At 40.3% G+C, this 18816-nt stretch overlaps 1 protein-coding gene across 3 annotated transcripts in view; it reads right to left on the bottom strand.

Annotated features, from left to right (window-relative positions):
• The window catches only part of Lmbrd2 (LMBR1 domain containing 2), a 63746-nt gene extending 44940 nt beyond the window's left edge, over positions 1–18806 (bottom strand). The window contains exons 1-2 of one of the 3 annotated variants that reach the window (XM_035440602.1): positions 18601–18806; positions 10860–10949 (exon numbers count right to left, since the gene is read on the bottom strand). The gene's annotated coding sequence lies outside the window, so the exon portion shown is untranslated. The remainder of the gene's footprint in view (positions 1–10859; positions 10950–18600) is intronic. The other 2 variants (XM_027401302.2, XM_027401303.2) reach the window with 2 other exon arrangements.
• Positions 18807–18816: the final 10 nt, after the last annotated feature.

Here is an 18816-nt window from a genome sequence, read left to right as displayed (position 1 = left end):
GTTTGTTATGTCTCTTGCTGTTTTGTTGGTTTGGTGCCATGACTTGAATTTGATCTGTGCCTGCGAAGGACTCACATTTGGGCTTGGATTTGGATTTGTAATTTGGACCTCAGGGGGAGACAGACGTGTTTTGAGACTCTGAAGTCCCGCCCTGGACAAAAGTCCGAGGGTCGTTTGATTTGGACTATAGGGAAAGCAGATGTTCGTCAGAAGCAGACGTGTTTCTGGAACCCTTGGTTCCGACCTGGACAAAAGTCCAAGGGTTGTTTGTAATTTTGGTTTTGGGCATCCTGTTTGATGTCTGTCCTGTTTTTGCTGTTAGTGTCTGTTTCCTTACTAACCACCCCCATCCCCGGATTCCACCTAAACTGTGATCGGCAGATGTGCCTGGAGGATCACAGACTGCTGCCCTGAGGACACCCAGGAGGAACGAATGGAGGCCAAGAACACTTGGACCCTTCTCAGTTAGCAGGGATTGTAGCCGCCTGGTTCTGCCGACACATCTTCCCGGAGCCATTGCCTTATTAGCGGCGCTGGCGGATTGGATTGGCATCTGTTCTTTCCTGTCTATTCTGTCTCTGTGCTTTCATCGTTGGTTTTCAATTCAGGATCCACCACGATACCCCCTTTCATTGAGTCATGTGGCACTACACTAGGTAACTTTCTTTTCCAGGCTTTGTTTCTGTATGTTTTCTGTAAGGCTTGGAGGGTTGGAATGGGCTGGATGACGGAGCAGGTTTGTTATCTGTGTTATCTGATATGTTGCAGCCGAGTCCCCTGAGGCTGCTATTCTGAACTCCAACCATTGCTACGGCCCTTACAGCTGAGCCTGGCCAATGTAGGTGAGTCTGTTTTTCTATCTTCACCTGACAGTCTGTGAGGCATGCGAAGTGGGGCTGTTTCTGCCCCAACTACCATCCTGCCGTGGGTCCTGGCTTGTGGCAGGAGTTTCCCTGCTCTGGGTACATGGCTGAAAGGCCGCAATCTGCCTAACTGCCTGGCCTTCTCTGTGCTTCACACACATGTTATGCAGGGGGGCCTCGAGGGTCTTTTTCCCACCCCTGCATTGGCCAAGGGTCTTTGTTTCTGTATTACCAGCAGCAGCACCCCCCACCCCCAGGTCTCTTCCCTGAGCACATGGAGCTCGGGCGGATGAACTATCTAGTCTGATTTGGATGTTCTAAAAAAAGGCCTTAAAGTTATTAAAAACTATAAAAGGGACTTTGATAAAAAATTTTATGTTGACTGAAAAATGAGAGAGAATGTACTCAAGTAATAAAGAGAGAAAGGGAAAGAGAAATTTGTATAATAATGTCTAAGAAAATCAGAGGAATAAACCAAAGGTATATAAAAAGTTATAGAGGATTAAAGCAAGTTGTAGAAGGTCAGAGAAAAGGTTGTTAAAAGAAAAAAAAAATGTAAACTGTTTGCCATGGTTTCTTATGTCTACAAGTAGTAAATTTCAAAAATTGGTAATATAAGTTAAAATTTTAACCATATTAAGTAAATTCTGTTTAAAAAGTCCTGTTTATTTATCATGTAAATTATGTATACTTGTTTTCAAATGTTCTGTTTCCTGGCATAACCTAAGTTCTGTTACAAGCATGTAGCTAAAACAAATGGTGAGGGTCACCGCCATTTTGTAGCCAGCCACGTGGCACAAAATGACTGGTAGCCATTTTGCTAAAGTTAAAAAAAAAAATACTTAAACCGCCATCTTGACTAAAGATGACCACATAGAAATTAGAGGTACCAGCTTAGAAACAAGTTTTTCAGTTAAGATTTGAAATGTTAATACTTCTATATATTACAGAAAGACATTAAGGGAGTTTAAATTTCTTTTTAAAACCAGTTTTTTAAATGTTTGTTTTTTAAAAATGTCTTTTTTATTAATGTTTGTACTTAAAGAGCTTCAATTTTAAATCATTTTTTAAGCAAAGCCTGACAAGGTAAAGTTCTTGTTTTGTAGAGGCTGCTAGTCTATTATAAGATGTTGCAGTTTATGTTTCAGAAGTTAAGTTTAGGGCCTTGGTGGCACATGCCTTTAATCCCACCACTTGGAGGCTGAGGCAGGTGGATCTTTATGAGTTCAAGGCCAGCCTGGTCGGCAGAACCAATTTCAGGACAGGCTCCAAAGCCACAAAGATAAAAAAAAAAAAAACAAAACAAAAAAAAAAACTTTCTCAGAAAGAAGTTTAAGCAAGCAGCTAAAATGTGTACATGTAGCTGCTATTTAAGAACTATAAGGTAACTCTATGCAGTTTTAAATTCAGCTCTGCTAAGTTTCAAATATTTTACTAAGTTAAAACCAGTTACAGTCAGACTGAAAATTAATTACAGAAATAAGACCTTACCTAGCTACCTGTGTGCTTAAGGCAAGTAACTAAAACAGACAGACAGACCTCTAATGCTGCAGAGACCTCAAGAATATGGCATTTAAATTGCTATCTTTAAAGTTTATAATATCAGACAGACTGCCAGATCCTGACAGTGACCCAAAGTCTCCAAAGAAGATTATGAGGCACCCAGTTCCTGCACCTGGACCAGTGAGCAAGATGCCTAGATGTGATACCTGCCGCCTGCCAGAACCTGGCTGAGACTGTGGACAAAGCTGCTGGATGCTGGAAAATTGATTGCACCCCCTTTGCCTAGACAAAACAAGGCCAGTCTTTTCCAGGTCCCTCTTCCACAGAGAGGGAAAAAAAAAAAAAAAAAAAAACCTCTCACCTTATAGGCCTGGCGAAGATTGCTGTTCTTTGAGACATCTGCCTCCAGCGGTAATGGAGAAACTTGGGTATGGCTAACTGTATATGGACTGGCTTCTAACTGGCTTCTGTCACGTTTTAGTAGATTTGGATAAAATATACCCTTCTCAGATCTCTGAAATATTAATGGTTGTCAGCTTGACAGCATCAGACTGTCAGATTCAGCATGTTAGCTGATAAAGTAATGACTACCTACTGTTCAGTCACAAGTTCAAGGTTTTTAAGTTTATTTTGGTTGTCATCTAAGTATAAACTTAAAGGGCTTTTTATCAGGCCAAAGGCACCCTGTCCAATCCATACCTGGCTCTCTGGACAGAAGAAAAATGTACTTGCTTCTAGCCCAAATCTGTAGTTATTGCTAGGACTCAAAATTATATGTTCCTGCTGTTTGAACAGATATCCAGATATCTGCTTTTTCTGCACTGTGGGCTTCAGTAAATAAGTTTTAACCTCTGTTCCTAGTTTAAACATATCTTAAACACGTTTCTGCTTCTGGCAGACATCTGAGGATCAGTTGTTGACTATAGGCTGTTCTAAGTAGACTGCGAGCCTGGACTTGCTGTGGATGTGAACCAGTCCAGCTGATGTGGACACCCCCTGTCTCTGCAACAGAGTCTGCCAAGAGCTCCTAAATTCCTTTTTTGCGTTTGACTAGCATTTCAACCTTCTGGGGTCCCTGAAAGTCACCAACAGAAACATTTAAAAAACTTCTTGGAAACATTATTTTCCTTTTATGCTTTGTCATACTCAATTTCATGATTTAAAGTTTGATATGATCTACTTTATAGGTTAACATTTTCTATTAATTTGTATAAATCTTACTTCTTCTTAAGAAAGCTTCTTTTCCATTTAATGTACAAAGAAGCTACTGATGCTACTTCTACTGAAAAACTATCTAGACCACACTGGTTGGTTGGAAATTCATCATATAGCCTAGATTAGCTTCAAACTCATCAATCTGCTACTTTAAATTACCTGAATGCTGGGATTAAAGGCATGTGGCACCATAGCTGGTCTTACCAACAATTACTCAAAAGAGTCATTAGGTTTCTTTTGTTTCCAAGTTTTTGAGACATAGTCTCCCTAGGAAGCCTAGCCTAGCCTCTAACTCATTATATAGACTAGAATGGCCTTGAACTTGTAACTCTACTACTTCTCCTTCCTCAGTATTGAGATACTTTTGTTGTTTTGTTTGAAACATGGTTTCATGAATCCTAGACTAGTTCTAGCAAAAAATGAACTGTGAATACTTCTTGCCTTCACTTCCCAAGTGCTGGGGGATCACAGGCATGTGACACCACACTCAGCTGGAAAACATTTTTAACTGTAAATGTATAACACAAACATCAGCAAATGATTTTTCTCTTCTAAAAAAAAGAAAAGAAAGAAAGAAAAGAAAAGCTAACTGAAAACAATATCTTTTCCCTTACCCTGAATCTGGAGTTTGGTAGTTTGGCTAATGAGCTGGCTAATATCTTCGGAGATTCTCCTGTCTCTGCCCCTGTTGCCCAACAATAGGGCATGTGCCAGCTTTCTGTGTGGGTTCTAGAAATCGGAACTTTGGTACTAATGCTTGTATATCAGCACTTTTTCCACAGAACCATCCTCACAGCTCCTTTTTTATTTATTATTACTATATTTATTCATTATATACTAACTTCTAAGGCAGGAGGAGACAGGAGCTCAATGAAGCCTGAGAAGCAGTGCAGTCTAAAAAAAGTGCAGTCTTAAGTAGTCTGAGGATGCAGTCTGAGGACAGGATCGCCCTTTTGGTCTGAGCATTGGTAGACATGAGAACTCTCTAGCGGCTGGCCCGCTTTGCTTCTCTGATCTTCAACGTTAACCACAACATCTGACTTCTATTACTGCTTAATTCAAAAGTAATTTTAAACTTTTTATTACAAATTTATAAATTAATATCTACTGCTTTGTATCTTATCAACTGCGACTGAATAATTTAAATATCATATTAGAGAAAAAAACATGGACCTCATATTTATAAAGCAACCATACATTAAGTGATCAGGTGACAGTGAAAGGTGGAATATGAAACCTGGTACTACCTCCAAGAGTCAGCTTTTTTAAAAATGTCACTCTGTAAGGGGAAATGATGCCCATGCCTACTTGGGGTTGGCACAGGTGACGCAGGTGACGCAGACCACGCACACTTGGGCTTGGTCAAAGTGAGGTAGCAAGACTTTAAATATGAGGGTCGCATGCATGCAGCTCTCTCTGTTCCCTCACCCGCTTGGTTGTACAGGACTGATTCCGTCGTGTGAGTACTTTTCCTAATAAACATCTGCTCATCAAAATAGCTCTGACTCCATTTTGACCCGCATTAATTGCATTTCATATTACCTGGTGTCATTAAATGGGATTTTGATTCTGAACCCATGGGTGGGTCTTGGCTTCTGGCAGGATTTATTCCCCTGCCACATTGGCGCCCAGGTAACATTTCATCTTTGTCCTTGTTACTAACTGCCACAGATATTTCTGGCATCGTTTGTGCTGAGAGGAACCTATACAGCCATCTGCCTGCTCTTCCACACAGCTCCAGCACCTCCCTTACCCTGGCCGCCTAGAGGTTTCATTCCTCCAGTCAGTCTCCCAGCTCGAGTCTGGTCTCTGGCCCACACCTCCGAGCCAATTCCAGCCAGGCCTAAGAACCTGCTTGGGCACTAACCACCATTTGGCCCGACTGCAGATTCTACCCCATGGCGTCTGTGACTTGGGACTGACACAAGCCTGGCCACATGTGCCTTCAGCAGGTCTCATCCATTTTTGGAAACCTGAGGCTCCTCCTCTTCCGTGTTAGCCTTCACAGCCACCGTACAGGCACCTGGCACCGGATAATGCTTGGCCACTCCGTGAGAGTTTCTTTTTCTCTGCAGGACTTCAAACCGCCTCAAAGTGCTACAGCCAGAGTTTCCACCTGCAGCCGCCCTCAGCAGCTCCCTATCCTTAACAGGGAATACTCACGAAAACCAGCCGCTGGACTTGGCCCTTGTACAGCCAGTGCTGCCTCAGCCTGCCTCAGCTGCCCACCCAGCAGCACACCTAAGTCCAGCCCCAAAACTGCACTGGATTGCTGCACCCAAGTGCAGCTTCCCCCCACTACTTTTCATAGGTAGTCTTGAGACAGACTTCACCTCCACTTCTCTCAGCTGAACGCTGTGACCTGCTGGCACACAGCTCCTGTGTACCTGCCACCCACTGGACCATCACAACCGGCCACCTGCACCACCTGCTGGTCAAAACATTTACTGCAGCTGGACAGCAACTGTGGTACAGGTAAACTTGCAGAATGGCGGAATACATGACCATGCAGAAAACTGGGAATAGTCTCACTATTTATATGAATTCAATGTTAAAGGAGGCTTACGAATTGCCAGTGATGTACCTATATACTGTGTTGGCAATCAGCTTTATACTTCATTTGACATCTCTAACCAGAGGATTAAGACACAGGAAAATGGACAGTTTAGCAAATTGGATGAAGGATATGAAAACCAGCCAGGAAAATTTGATTCCTAAAATAGAAGATTTGGAACGTTTATGAAAGGAAGTTGAGAACAGCCGTAAAACTTTACTAACAAAAGTAGAAAAGACAAATGGCCAAATAGAAACCAAACTTTGGCCAATGTCTGATGATTTGAATGCAAAAATAGATATGAATTGAGACAGGATTGGTGAACTAGCACAGGCGGTTCACTCCATGTCTGAGGAATCTACCTCGACAAATGAAAAGCTGGAATCTAGGATTGCATATAGGGAAGAGTTTACATGCCTTTCAGTTACTATCTAAGGGTGAGAACATTAAAGATTTAGAAGCACAGGTAGATGTAAAAATAAACTTGCTGATTCTGTGAAACTATTAGAATCTAACATGACACAGGAAATTCAACATCTACATGGGACTATGGTTGCCATGTTACAAGCTTTGGATGACACAGAATCAAATTACACCCTATACGATGTACCTACTCCGTTCAAACATTAGGAAAACTTTCCTAAGGTTGTTATGCGTAAACCAATGGTGTTGCCAGCAATTATGACAGAAAAACGACCGTCTAAAAAGCATTCACATGGCCAGATGCATATCACTGGGAAGCCATCCAAATGAAAGACCTTAAGGGAATTAAGGAATCAATTGTTTCATATGGTCTTCATAGTCCTCATGTGAAAGGATTATTAAATTCATGGGCAAATTTTAATAGGGTGATGCCCATGGAATTGGAATGCCTAGCATCAGCTGTGCTAAAAAATTTGACTCAGATACAGTGGAGAGCTCTGTGGAGGGAGGGAGAAAAGCCTTCGAGCTTCAAGGCATAAAGCAAAATATAGTAAGGCCCTATGGAAAACGGTTACCAACTATCCAGGCTGTACAAAAACAAAGTACAAATGATAAACCTTCAGAGGAGCCAAAGACCCTACCCTTAAAGTAGCTTACAGATGCACCTGTTTGGGTAGAAGAATGGCCTATGACCTCTGAGGAGCTAGAGGCTTTAGAAAAGTTAGTGCAGGGACAGCTAGAGGCTGGGCATATAGAAGCATCTACCAGCCCTTGGAATTCTCCTGTATTCTCCTGTATTTGTCTTCAAATAGAAGTCAGGTAAGTAGAGAATTCTGACTGATCTGAGAGCCATCAACAAAGTAATTCAGCCACTGGGCTCTCTGCAGCTTGGAATGCCATTGCCTTCCTTGATTCCTAAAGGATGGCTGATCATAGTCATTGATCTGAAAGATTGTTTCTTCACAATACCATTACAAGAAAATGATAGAGAAAAATTTATGTTTACTGTACCAACTCTTAATAACTCACAGCCAGTTGAGAGATTTCAGTGGTAGGTTTTGCCACAAGGAATGTTGAATAGTCCTACCTTGTGCCAGCACTTTCTACAAAAACCTTTAGAGATAATTCATATGAAATTTCTACAATCCATTCTTTATCAGTATATAGATGATACTTTATTATCAAATTCTAATAAAGAAACATTAGAAGGAATGTTTGAAACAGTGAAGGAAGTTCTACCTCATTGGGGATTACAGTTTGCCCCAGAAAACATACAGAGAGGAGATTCTATGAATTATTTAGGTTACAAGATAAACTTACAAAGAATCATACCTCAACAAGTACAAATTAGAAGAGATCCTTATCAAACTCTTAGTAGTCTTAAGAAGCTGCTAGAGGAAATTTCTCAACTACGGACGATAATTGGAGTGCAAGGACATGACATAAAGCATTTAAAAATGGCCCCTAAAGGGGACAAGGACTTAAACAGTCCATGAATATTATTCGCTGAAGCTGAAAAAAGAATTGCAATGGGTGGAAGGCAGAATACTGGATACACATATAGACCATGTGGTCCTAATTTAGACTGTATTCTGATTATCTTACGATCCAGAGAATACCCTTCAGGGATTCTGATGCAGAGGGAAGATATTATATTGGAATGGATATTATTGCCACATAAACAGAGTAAAAAGCTAAAGATGTACAAAGAAAAGTCTTCTGATTTGATTCTAAAGGGCAAATTAAGACTTCATCAGCTGACTGGAAAAGATCCAGCAGAAATTATAGTACCTTTAACTAATGATGAAATTTCCTCCTTAGGACAATGAATACTAGCAGATAGCTCTTACTGACTTTTTGGGAACAATTAGCAACAATTATCCCAAAACTGACAGAAGTAAATTCATAAAAAGACAATCTGGATCCTTCCACGTATTGTATGACAAACTCCTATTTCTGGAGTTCTTACCTTCTACACTGATGACAACAAATCAGGTAGGGCAGGTTATAAATCAGGAGAGGTAAGTAAAGTAGTTCAAAGTCAGTATAACTCTGTACAAAAGGCAGAATTATACAAAATTCTTGTGGTTCTTATGGATTTTACAAAGCCTCTTAAAATAGTTACTGATTCTCAATATGCAGAGAGAGAGAGTGGTGTTACACATTGAGACTGCAGAATTTGTTCATGATAATACAGAATTAACTTCACTGTTTATACAATTACAGGAAACACTCAAGAACAAAATTAATCCTATATATGCATCATATATATAATATATATATATATAATATATATAATATATTACACATATTAGATCCCATACGGGTCTGCCATGCCCACTAGCAAAAGGCAATGAGGAGATTGATAGGAAGTATGCTAGAAGCCTCAGAATTTCATAAGAAACATCATGTAAATAGCAAAGGTTTGAAAAAGGACTTCTCCATCACTTGGCAACAAGCCAAGGAGATAGTGAGAAACTGTCCTCCCTGTTCCTTTTAAAATCAAGCTCCATTGCCAGCAGGCTGTAACCCTAAGGGCATTCGGAGAAATGAGGTTTGGCAGATGGATGTCTTTCACTTTGCAGAATTTGGAAATGTAAAATATGTGCATCATACTATAGATACATTTTCAGGATTTCAATGGGATACTGTTCTTAGCTTTGAAAAGGCCAATTCTGTTATTACACATCTGTTAGAGGTTGATGGCCCTTATGGGTATATCTGTACAAATAAAAACTGACAATGCTCCAGCATATGTCTCCACTAAATTGGAGCAGTTTTTCAAATATTATAACATAAAGCATGTAACCGGTATACCACACAATCCTATAGGATAAGCAGTGGTGGAAGGGTCTAATAGAACACTAAAAGAAATGCTCCATAAACAGGCTGGGGGAACAAAACCCCCCAAACATAGGTTACATAATGCTTTATTAACACTAAACATTCTTAATGCTAATGAGAAAGGACAAACAGCTGCAGAAAGACATTGGACTATGGAAAAAACTGAAGAACTGAATCAGCCGGTAACTTCAAAGATGTACTGACCTCTGTATGGAAACCAGGATATCTATCACATTGGGGAAGTTGTTTCGTCTTTGTTTCTACAGCAGAAGAAAATCTTTGGATACCATCAAAGTTAATCAAAATTCGAGTCGAAAAAGAATAACCTCTCAACGAGGAAGAATGATAGGTAATATAACAAGGTATATCTCATAAACTGTATAGAAAACTTCCAAAGGAAAGGCAAGTGGTTTTTTTGTTTGTTTGTTTGTTTTGTTTTGTTTTGTTTTTCCGAGACAGGGTTTCTCTGTGGCTTTTGGAGGCTGTCCTGGAACTAGCTCTTGTAGACCAGGCTGGACTTGAACTCACAGCGATCTGCCTGCCTCTGCCTCCCTAGTGCTGGGATTAAAGGCATGTGCCACCAACGCCCGGCTAAGTGTTTTGTTTTTATCTTCACAGAAAAACTTATCTCTAGAAGTCAAGGACACTGCAGAGGTAGATACTTAAAGAAGAGAAGGTAGCTATAACCATCAAACAAAATTCAAAAAATAACTCTACATTTATTTCTCTTTACTTCCTAGTCCCTATTCAATTAAACCACTGCTGACTTTAGAGTTGGATTTGGCTTTCCTCCTAAATCTAAGCATGTTGTTAAAATAAACTTCAGAGTTTCTGTATTATATCAAGAAACCAATTGATATAATACAGAATAGGAGAAAAATTGGGGACTATCATTTGTCTTTTCTTGTCTTGAGGGAACAGAGAGAGCCCATGAATGCAACCCTCATTGTAAAGTATTGCTATGTAACTCTGACCATGCCCAAGTGTGCATGGTCTGAGTCACCTGTGCCAGCCCCCAAGAGGGTGTGGTCAGCATTTCCCCCTACAATTCCCCTTTTAGTCTAAAAGAGGATTAAAACTTAACAGTGTAAATTATCTATCATTAACAATCATAAGGGTAAATAACAAGAAATAAAAGAGTCTACTAATGTCACATCTTAACTGTGACTATTCCAACTAAACCTTAAAATCATCTCAATGAGATGTCTAAGCTTAAACACCTCCTTCCAAAGCCAACCTTAAACAATAGGAAACTAGCCCTAACTAGGTATCAACAGTGCAGAAAGGGGTAGTATTCTCCATTCTACTTCCTGCTGAACTGGAGGTGAAGTCTGTTTTAAGACTACCTGAAAAATACCTAAACACTTTCCAAACTATTAGAATGGACAGAAAGGATTGCCTGTTGTTAGCAGAAAAGTTTTGGATAACCTTCAGGGTTGTAGTGGGGTTCCAGGTACCTGCGGATGACTCTCGACCACACGACTCAGCCAGGCAGAAACTGTGTCTCTTTCGTGAGAGGCTGCAATGCTTGGCACTTGGGCAGAGGCCTGCAGAGAAAAAGAAACTCTTCCAATGTGGCCAAGCATTATCTGGAGCCAAGCCGCTGTGCAGCGGGTCATGTGTACTGTTGCTGTGAAGGCCAGCATGGAAGGGGAGGAGCCTCAGGTTTCCAAAAATGGAGGAGACCCACTGATGGCACATGTGGCCAGGCTTGTCTTAGTCCCAAGTCACAGAAGCAATGGGGTAGAAACCACATGTGGCCAGGCTTGTCTTAGTCCCAAGTCACAGAAGCAATGGGGTAGAAACCGAGTTCAGGCCAAACAGTATTTAGTGCCCGAGCAGGTTTTTAGGCCTGGCTGGAATGGGCTCGGAGGTGCAGGGCAGAGACCATACTGGAGTTGGGAGACTGACTGGAGGAATGAAACCTCTAAGCGGCAGGGCGAGGCAGGCGCTGGTTCTGCTTGGATGGGCAGGTGGTTGATCGAGTGGGCTCCACTCAGTGCAAAAGGTGGCAGAGACACTCTGTGGCATTCAGTGCCATGGTCGAAGATGAAAGGTTATCCAGGCAGCGACGTGGCAGGGGAATCAATCCGGTCAAAAGCCAAAACCCACCCATGTGTTCAGAATCAAAATCCCACTTCTGACACCAGGTAATGTGAAAAACAATTAATGTGTATCTCAATGGAGTCAGAGCCTGTTTGATGAGCAGACAGTTTATTAGGAGTGTATTTATGTGACAGAGTCAGTCTTGTACAACCAGGTGGGTGAGGGAACAGAGAGAGAGCTGCATGCATGTGACCCTCATATTTAAAGTCTTGCTAGGTCACTCTGACCACGCCCAAGTGTGTGTGGTCTACGTCACCTGTGCCAGCCCCCAAGCGGGTGTGGCTGACACATTAATATTTTTACTATGTTTCTCAATTTCTCAGTCTCTGTACTTTAAAATGTTATAGATTAAAACATACTATGGGTCTTAAATCTCAGTAAAAGACAGGTTTGTCTGTACCCCCTCCTCATAGTCAGGTACTATTCTATTAGTGCAGTAATGCAGAACAACTATTCATTGTCGTAGTTTCTGTGAATCAAAATTCCAAGCACAGAATAGCTCAACTGAGTTCTCTGTTTAGGGTTTCAAGGCATCAGCAGGTTTATACTCCTCCCTGAAGAAGAACCTAAGAATTCATAGTGAACAAACTTTAGTTCCCCTCATCAAGGCTGATGTGACATATGAAGTCCATGCATTGGATGCTCTCACTTCATTTCTAGAGATTAAGAGGTAGCTATTTTTATGGGTCCAGTATTCTGTCTACATCATTTATGTCTCTTTTTGTGTCATGACACAGGTGAAGTCCAATGAAATTGGAGATTCACTGGGTTTCCCTAACCTGAAAGAATATGGGTTTAAAGTCTGTATCTTTGATCTTGTTCCTAGATTCAAATAAGGAATTACTTTTTAAGTATAGAATGACAATACTTTCTATGACTACCTATGAATTTTTATAGATTGTTTTGGTTGCTGCAACTAAATAACTGTTGAAAGGCAGGTTATTTTATTCTCTACCTAACCTAGTTATTTATATATTATAGTTTGTAAAAGTAATTGTCAATTTTTAAAAATATGGTGCTGTTAACAATGGAACAGCAGTTTGGCAATACATATCAAAATCCAGAGAGAGAGAGAGAGAGAGAGAGAGAGAGAGAGAGAGAGAGAGAGAGAGAGAGCAAACTATACTGGCGTGGCATCCATTCCTTTTTGAATTAATCATTCTCACGAAAAACCAAAACACAAAGCTGAGAGTGAGAGCACACACACACACTTAAAATTCCAGTGCTAAGGGGAAGGAGACAGGTGGCTTGCCAGCTAGCCAGCCTGGCCTAATCAGCAAGCTTCAGAAAGAGACACTTCTCAAAAATAAGGTAGATAACATTTGAGAAACAACAGCAGAGGTGGCTCTCTGGCCTCACATGCACACAGATGCTTGTACAGTCACATAAATACACATGTATACACACAAGTATGTGTGTACAAACATACACACACATGCACAAAAGAAACAGCAAAATGGATATTAAAGATTTATCTACAATGTTCATTTTCACTATAGCCATATATATAAACACACAGAACAACTAAATGGTTGCAATAACTAGTCCAGGAAGTCCTCAAGTCTCACCATGGCCAATTGAACACATAAAAATGAAGATTTAATAAAACAAAAAGTGGTAATAATGGTGTATGAAAAAAAGATTTTGATACCAGCTTGGTCTAGAAGAGCTAGTTCCAGGACAGCCTCCAAAGCCACAGAGAAACCCTGTCTCAAAAAACAAACAAAAAAAAAAAAGAAAGAAAGAAAGAGAAAAGAAAGAAAAAATGGTTTCTGTTTTCTTCTTTATGCCTTCTTGTATGTGTGTTTTTAATTTTCAGTAATAAATAACAGCACTTTGTAATTAAAAGTTGTTTTAAGGTCAATATTTTATGTGGTATTAAGTACACAGACAAAGATTGTGCTGGATGTTACAATTCTTTTAAAATACATGTTTTATTACATCTTGTAAAACCTGGGCTTAGAAACTATGAAACATTATGCAATATAAGCTCTTAAATGAGGATGAGTACCTCCCACTTGTGGCTATAAAGATCAATATGCATAAAACACTAAGGAAGCGTTCCAGACAAAAAGCAGGTTCTGAATATGTGCTAGCTGCTTACCTCTGCTGTCTTCTAGATAGTGCCTACTTGCCCAATGGTCTCAAAGCATTGGTTTCAGCCTCAAGAGTCTGCTTTCCACAAGAACGTATATAAGAAAGGAAAACAACTGCATTTTACTTCTGTCTCTGTGGTTACCACAACTCCCAAAGTGCATCCTCATCCCTTTGTAAGAAATGAGCCTGGCTCAAAAAGATTATTGCTCCCTTGCAACAAACTAGCATTATTTCATTCAGTGTGCAAGGTAGCTAAACAATTAATCTGTCTGCTGGCAAGAAACTAAATATAGTTCAGAACCATGTCAAGAAGGTACATCTAGCACACCAGTGCCAGACAAGATAATGTCTTTCATTTAAGCATATAATCAGGGTGGGTTAATTATTACAGAACTTTTGCTAAATTGTAACTGTGTGTAACTCTATAAAAGATTGCAAGAGCCAAAGGAAAAAATTGCCTTTGACCACAACAAAGGTTGACTTATCATATTCTTCAAATATTAAAATAACAGGTTTGGGGAGAAGATGATGGTTAATATTTGGAAACATCCTAGTTTTCGAGGGTTGGTATTAACACCGTAGCACCAAATTTGATTTACTCAAAATCAAAATGCCAATTGACTTAATTGGTCAAATTTTTGTGCCGTACATGTAGTTAGATTGTACCCTTCAAGACACCAGGTCCAAAAGCCTTAAATATTGAAAACCCAGTTGCATCATTTTCCAATGGTCAAAATATTATTCAATATTATTTCAAATGCCTTTATAACCATCTTGCTAAAATTAATGGTTCAGGAGTACTATTTTCTATGTAGGATTGTGGCTGATAATGGTTATGCAGACTAAACTCACTGTGAAAGAAAAATTTAAAGATTAAGATAATTTTGGAATTTGAGGAATTCCAAATGTTCAAAAAACAAAGAGGACAGGACAAAGAGGGAGCTCAAGTAAAAGAGAATATAAATAAATAAATAAATAAATAAATCTGAACTAACTGATGAGAATACAAACAAATAACTGGCAAAAACATTGTCAAATCCCCAAATTCTGAAACCAATAAAAAAAATTCCTTGAGAAGAGTTAGTTTTAAGGTATTCTTTTATTCCAGGCCTTGAGATGCTACATAAACTCTCCACCACTAAGCCACATCCTAGTTGCAGTATCAATTTAAATAATTATTTTAACTCAGATATATGGCATAAAGAAAGCTAGATGATAACTCAAGAGCCTAACAACATGAATTAAAATGAGCAGAATAAATGAAACATAAAACGTAAAAGAAAGCAATTTCCCACCACTAACAAGAAATGTCTTAAATATAACCATTATTCTTGTGGTTAAAGACTGTGTGGCTAGAATTCCATTCAGAACAATAGCACAAACAACTATTGCACTTTTAAAAAGACAAAAGGTCAGAATGGTTAGTTCTTGTTTTGGTCCATCTGGGAGGAATTGACAAACCAGGTGACAAGGATTCCAAAGTATGGCAAGAGGCACAAGCAGATAACTCATCTTTGTCACTGGCTTGAAAGGCTGAAGTGGCAACCAGGTCAGTGGGTAAGGGGAACACTAACCTTTCAACAAACCCTTGATAATTTCAGCTGCAGAAACTGTAAGAATTACTTTATCCAGAGATAAACCTTTATAACAAGGTAATGTGTTTACAAAGGAACTCTAAGATTTAGTCAATGTTTAGGATATTACACTGCACATTATTTGTTTTGTTGATTTAGTTTCCACAATCTAGTGAGGAAAGATTGCTAGAATTCTTGATACTAATAAGGAGAAGATGGCAGGGTGGATAAGCAGCTTATGGAAGTCCTCACAGCCGTATGTGGCCAAACAGATCCAAACTGAGGTGTTCTGCCCACAGTGGACGGGTTTCAATTTCATGTCTCACCTCCAATCCAGACATTCTTTAAAAACGAAATTTGTTTTAAGTAATTTCTATGGTTCTATTTTCATAAAAATAAAACATTCCTATTTTTTCCAGACATATCAAGACAGAATGCTAAAAACAAAAAATCATGTTTAATATGTTCATTTAGACTACAGTATTTTTTTTCTAAATTTCATGGGAGAAGTACAAAGTACAACAGAAAAAATAATTTTGTTATTGATCTAACCCTGCCCATCACAGATCATTTAATCCAATAAACTGAAGATAACTTTAAAACCAAGTAAGAGAAAAGGACAGTTATAAAATTTGACCAGCAACGAAAACATTTTGCTATAACTGTCTCCAGTACTTGTTCCCTTAAGCTAAATAACAAAAAGGGGGAAAAATTTTAAATTTCTTTCTATGATGCAATATTGCCTATAGGCTTAACTGTATCTCTCTGGCTATATTTGATTTTCAAAAATGAGACCAACTAGTACTGAATAGATGGCTATGTAGACATAGTTATACACATGTATGCATACACACATATGTCATATACATGTACATATATATCATAGCCAGTTAGGATTGCCAGTCTTTTCTAGCCTCTCCTAGGCCCTGAAAACATAGATGGCCTTGTAACTATGCTGTGTTTTTAGCTGCATTAAGGACACTGTTAATGCCTTTTCCAAACAGCTCATGCTTCTCAATTTATAATGTCACTTTGTGTTCTATTTCAAGCTCCCAAGAGCACTGGGTATTATTCAACCTAATAATATAATATTTTCAGTTATATAAAATATGTTTCTTTGTTTCTGGAGTCAGATTAATCCAAATGCTAAAAATATGTTTCAAGACTTATTAAAATGAAATGCAAATGTGTGTTGAGTAAGATTAATTATGACCAATCAGGAAATAAAATATTTTACATTAGCAACAATAATGATAGTCCTTTAAGAGACTAGAGGGCAGTCTTTAGCTAATAATCTCAGATCTAAATGGACAGAATTCCTCTGTCAAAAGGAATCATGTGTGTCAATTTAAACCTTAATTTTTTTACCATATTAAGGAAACAGCTGTGATTAGAAGAAATTATGCAAAAGAAATAAAAAGAAATAGGTTTTAGTTGCGGGGGTAGGGGAGGACAGACAGGTGGGAGAAGGGAACTGGGATTGTCATGTAAAACAATCCTGTTTCTAATTCAAATTAAAAAAGTTGGGAAAAAAAAAGAAATGCATGTTAAACAAGAATAGTTCCAGCAAAGGTTCTTAATTTCAAAGCTGATAGGCTGTCCTTGGCGTCCTCAAGAGGACCTTGTGTCCACTAATTTAAAGATCCTACACATTCTCTGGTAACCCTTAGTTAAACCTAGGGCTGAACGCGGTTATATTTTATGCTTAAATTTAGAAATTTCTCATCTGTTATACCTTCCCACCCACCAGATCTTTGAGGTGGCCTTTACTAATTACTTTCTAGCTCAGCACCGTTTATCAGCATGGTGTTAAGCTATTTTTGTTGTGTTTTCTTTCATTAGGTTGCAAGCTCCATCTTGTTGACTCTCCTTCAAGATTGTACTGCATTTGTTTTTTCTGAATGAGTTACAATCATAACCGAAGGGTCACAGTTCAAGAGAAGGTAAATGAGTTTTCCAAGGTAACAAAAGGTAACTTTATATAAAACCTCAGAGGGTCTCATTTTAACTTTCTTTCTTACCACAACAGTTGAATGAACGAACGAACGAACAAATGAACGAACGAACGAACGAACTGTGAATACTAGTCATTTTTTGTTTGTGTGATTGGTTTTTTGTTTTGTTTTTCGAGACAGTGTTTCTCTGTATAGCCCTGGCTGTCCTGAAAGTTGCTAGGCAGACCAGGCTGGCCTTAAACTCGCAGAGATCTGTCTGCCTCTGCCTCAGGAGTAGACTTTGCTTTCTTTCAATTAAAATCACTTTGCAAACAAAGTCTCTCTCCCTCTTCCCTCCCCTGTTTCTGTTGTTTTTCGAGACCGGGCTTCTCTGTCTAACAGCTCTGGCTGTCCTGGAACTCACTCTGTAGACTAAGCTGGCCTGGAAATCAACAGAGATTCACTTGCTTCTGCCTCCTGAGTGATAAGCTTTAAGGTGTGCACTAGGCCAGCACGCTTTTCTTTTTTTTCCCACTTTTACACCAATCTCACTTTTAAAAACGAAGAGTTTATAAATCCCTCCCTCTGCCAAGGGGGATTGATGCAAGAACCACGCTAGAAACAAACACACGCCTGAGCAAGAGGGATTTAATTCCGTTATAAAACCAGTCTTGGCCCCTCCCCTCATAGAAACTCAGGGGCATGTCATCTAACATATGAACCAATATTCTTAACTTTATGATGGAGCTAGCCTGCTTTTGTCCATCAACTTTATAAACCCTCTTCATTTTTACTGGACTTGAAATGCATCCCCTACCCTCTCCCCTGTGGCCCTGGAGTCACGTTTTTAGCACAGTTTGCACACTAGCATTTCGCATGGTCATTCCAATCTAATCGCCCCCGCCCCCCGACCTCTTCAGAGAGCCTAAATTAGCTTAGCTTTTAGGCAGAGAACCAAAGGGAAGTTGTGGGTTGAGTCAAAGGCACCATAACAGCTTTTCAGGGTGGTCTCTCACTGCAAGCATAGGGTCGTCATCTGATTCCCTTGGCTGCATTTGAGAGACCCGTCAAGGATACACGCGGGAACCACCGCTGGCTCCTGCTGCCCTCAAGTTAACCACTGCTTCTCTGGGAACTGCGCTGGAGCTTCATAGGGCTTCCACACGCACGTTATCTGATGTGATCCTCAGGCCAAGCCCGTGGGGTGTGCGTCGTCCCCGAGCCTATTTTACAGCTGAGGTAAGGATGGTGTCCACAGACCCAGTCCTAAGGGCCGCCCACTGCCAGGTGGAGGAAGTAGCCGTCTGGCAGGAGGGCAGGTGTGCCTCCCACAGCCTCTCACCTGGCGGGCGACCGAGACCAGGGAGATGGGCCTGGCGGCGGAGGCCGCTCAACATGTCGAACCCCCCAATCTATCTCCGCCAGCCTGGGCCGGGACCCCAGTCCCCGACCCGCCTCACCACCATCTCCCCCGCCCCCAGGCTCACCTTCGGATCGCGGCAGACAGCGTCTGGAAGGGACTGAGAAGCTTCGCGTCCGCCGCAGCCTGCCGGGGTCAGAGACCCACAGTCCAAGGCGACCGCGGCGGTGGTCACCCAAAGGCCTGTGGGCTCCGGGGGAAGAAAAACCCGTACCCGGTCAGTCCGCTGACATTTCCCCGTCAGTCTGAGCTCCACCCACTTCCGCTTGCCTGTCCTCTCCCC

The sequence above is a fragment of the Cricetulus griseus genome, chromosome 2, assembly GCF_003668045.3.
Source record: "Cricetulus griseus strain 17A/GY chromosome 2, alternate assembly CriGri-PICRH-1.0, whole genome shotgun sequence".
NCBI classification, from domain to species: Eukaryota; Metazoa; Chordata; class Mammalia; order Rodentia; family Cricetidae; genus Cricetulus; species Cricetulus griseus.
Note: the sequence above shows the minus strand (reverse complement) of the source record. Positions and strands in the feature narration are given on the sequence as shown.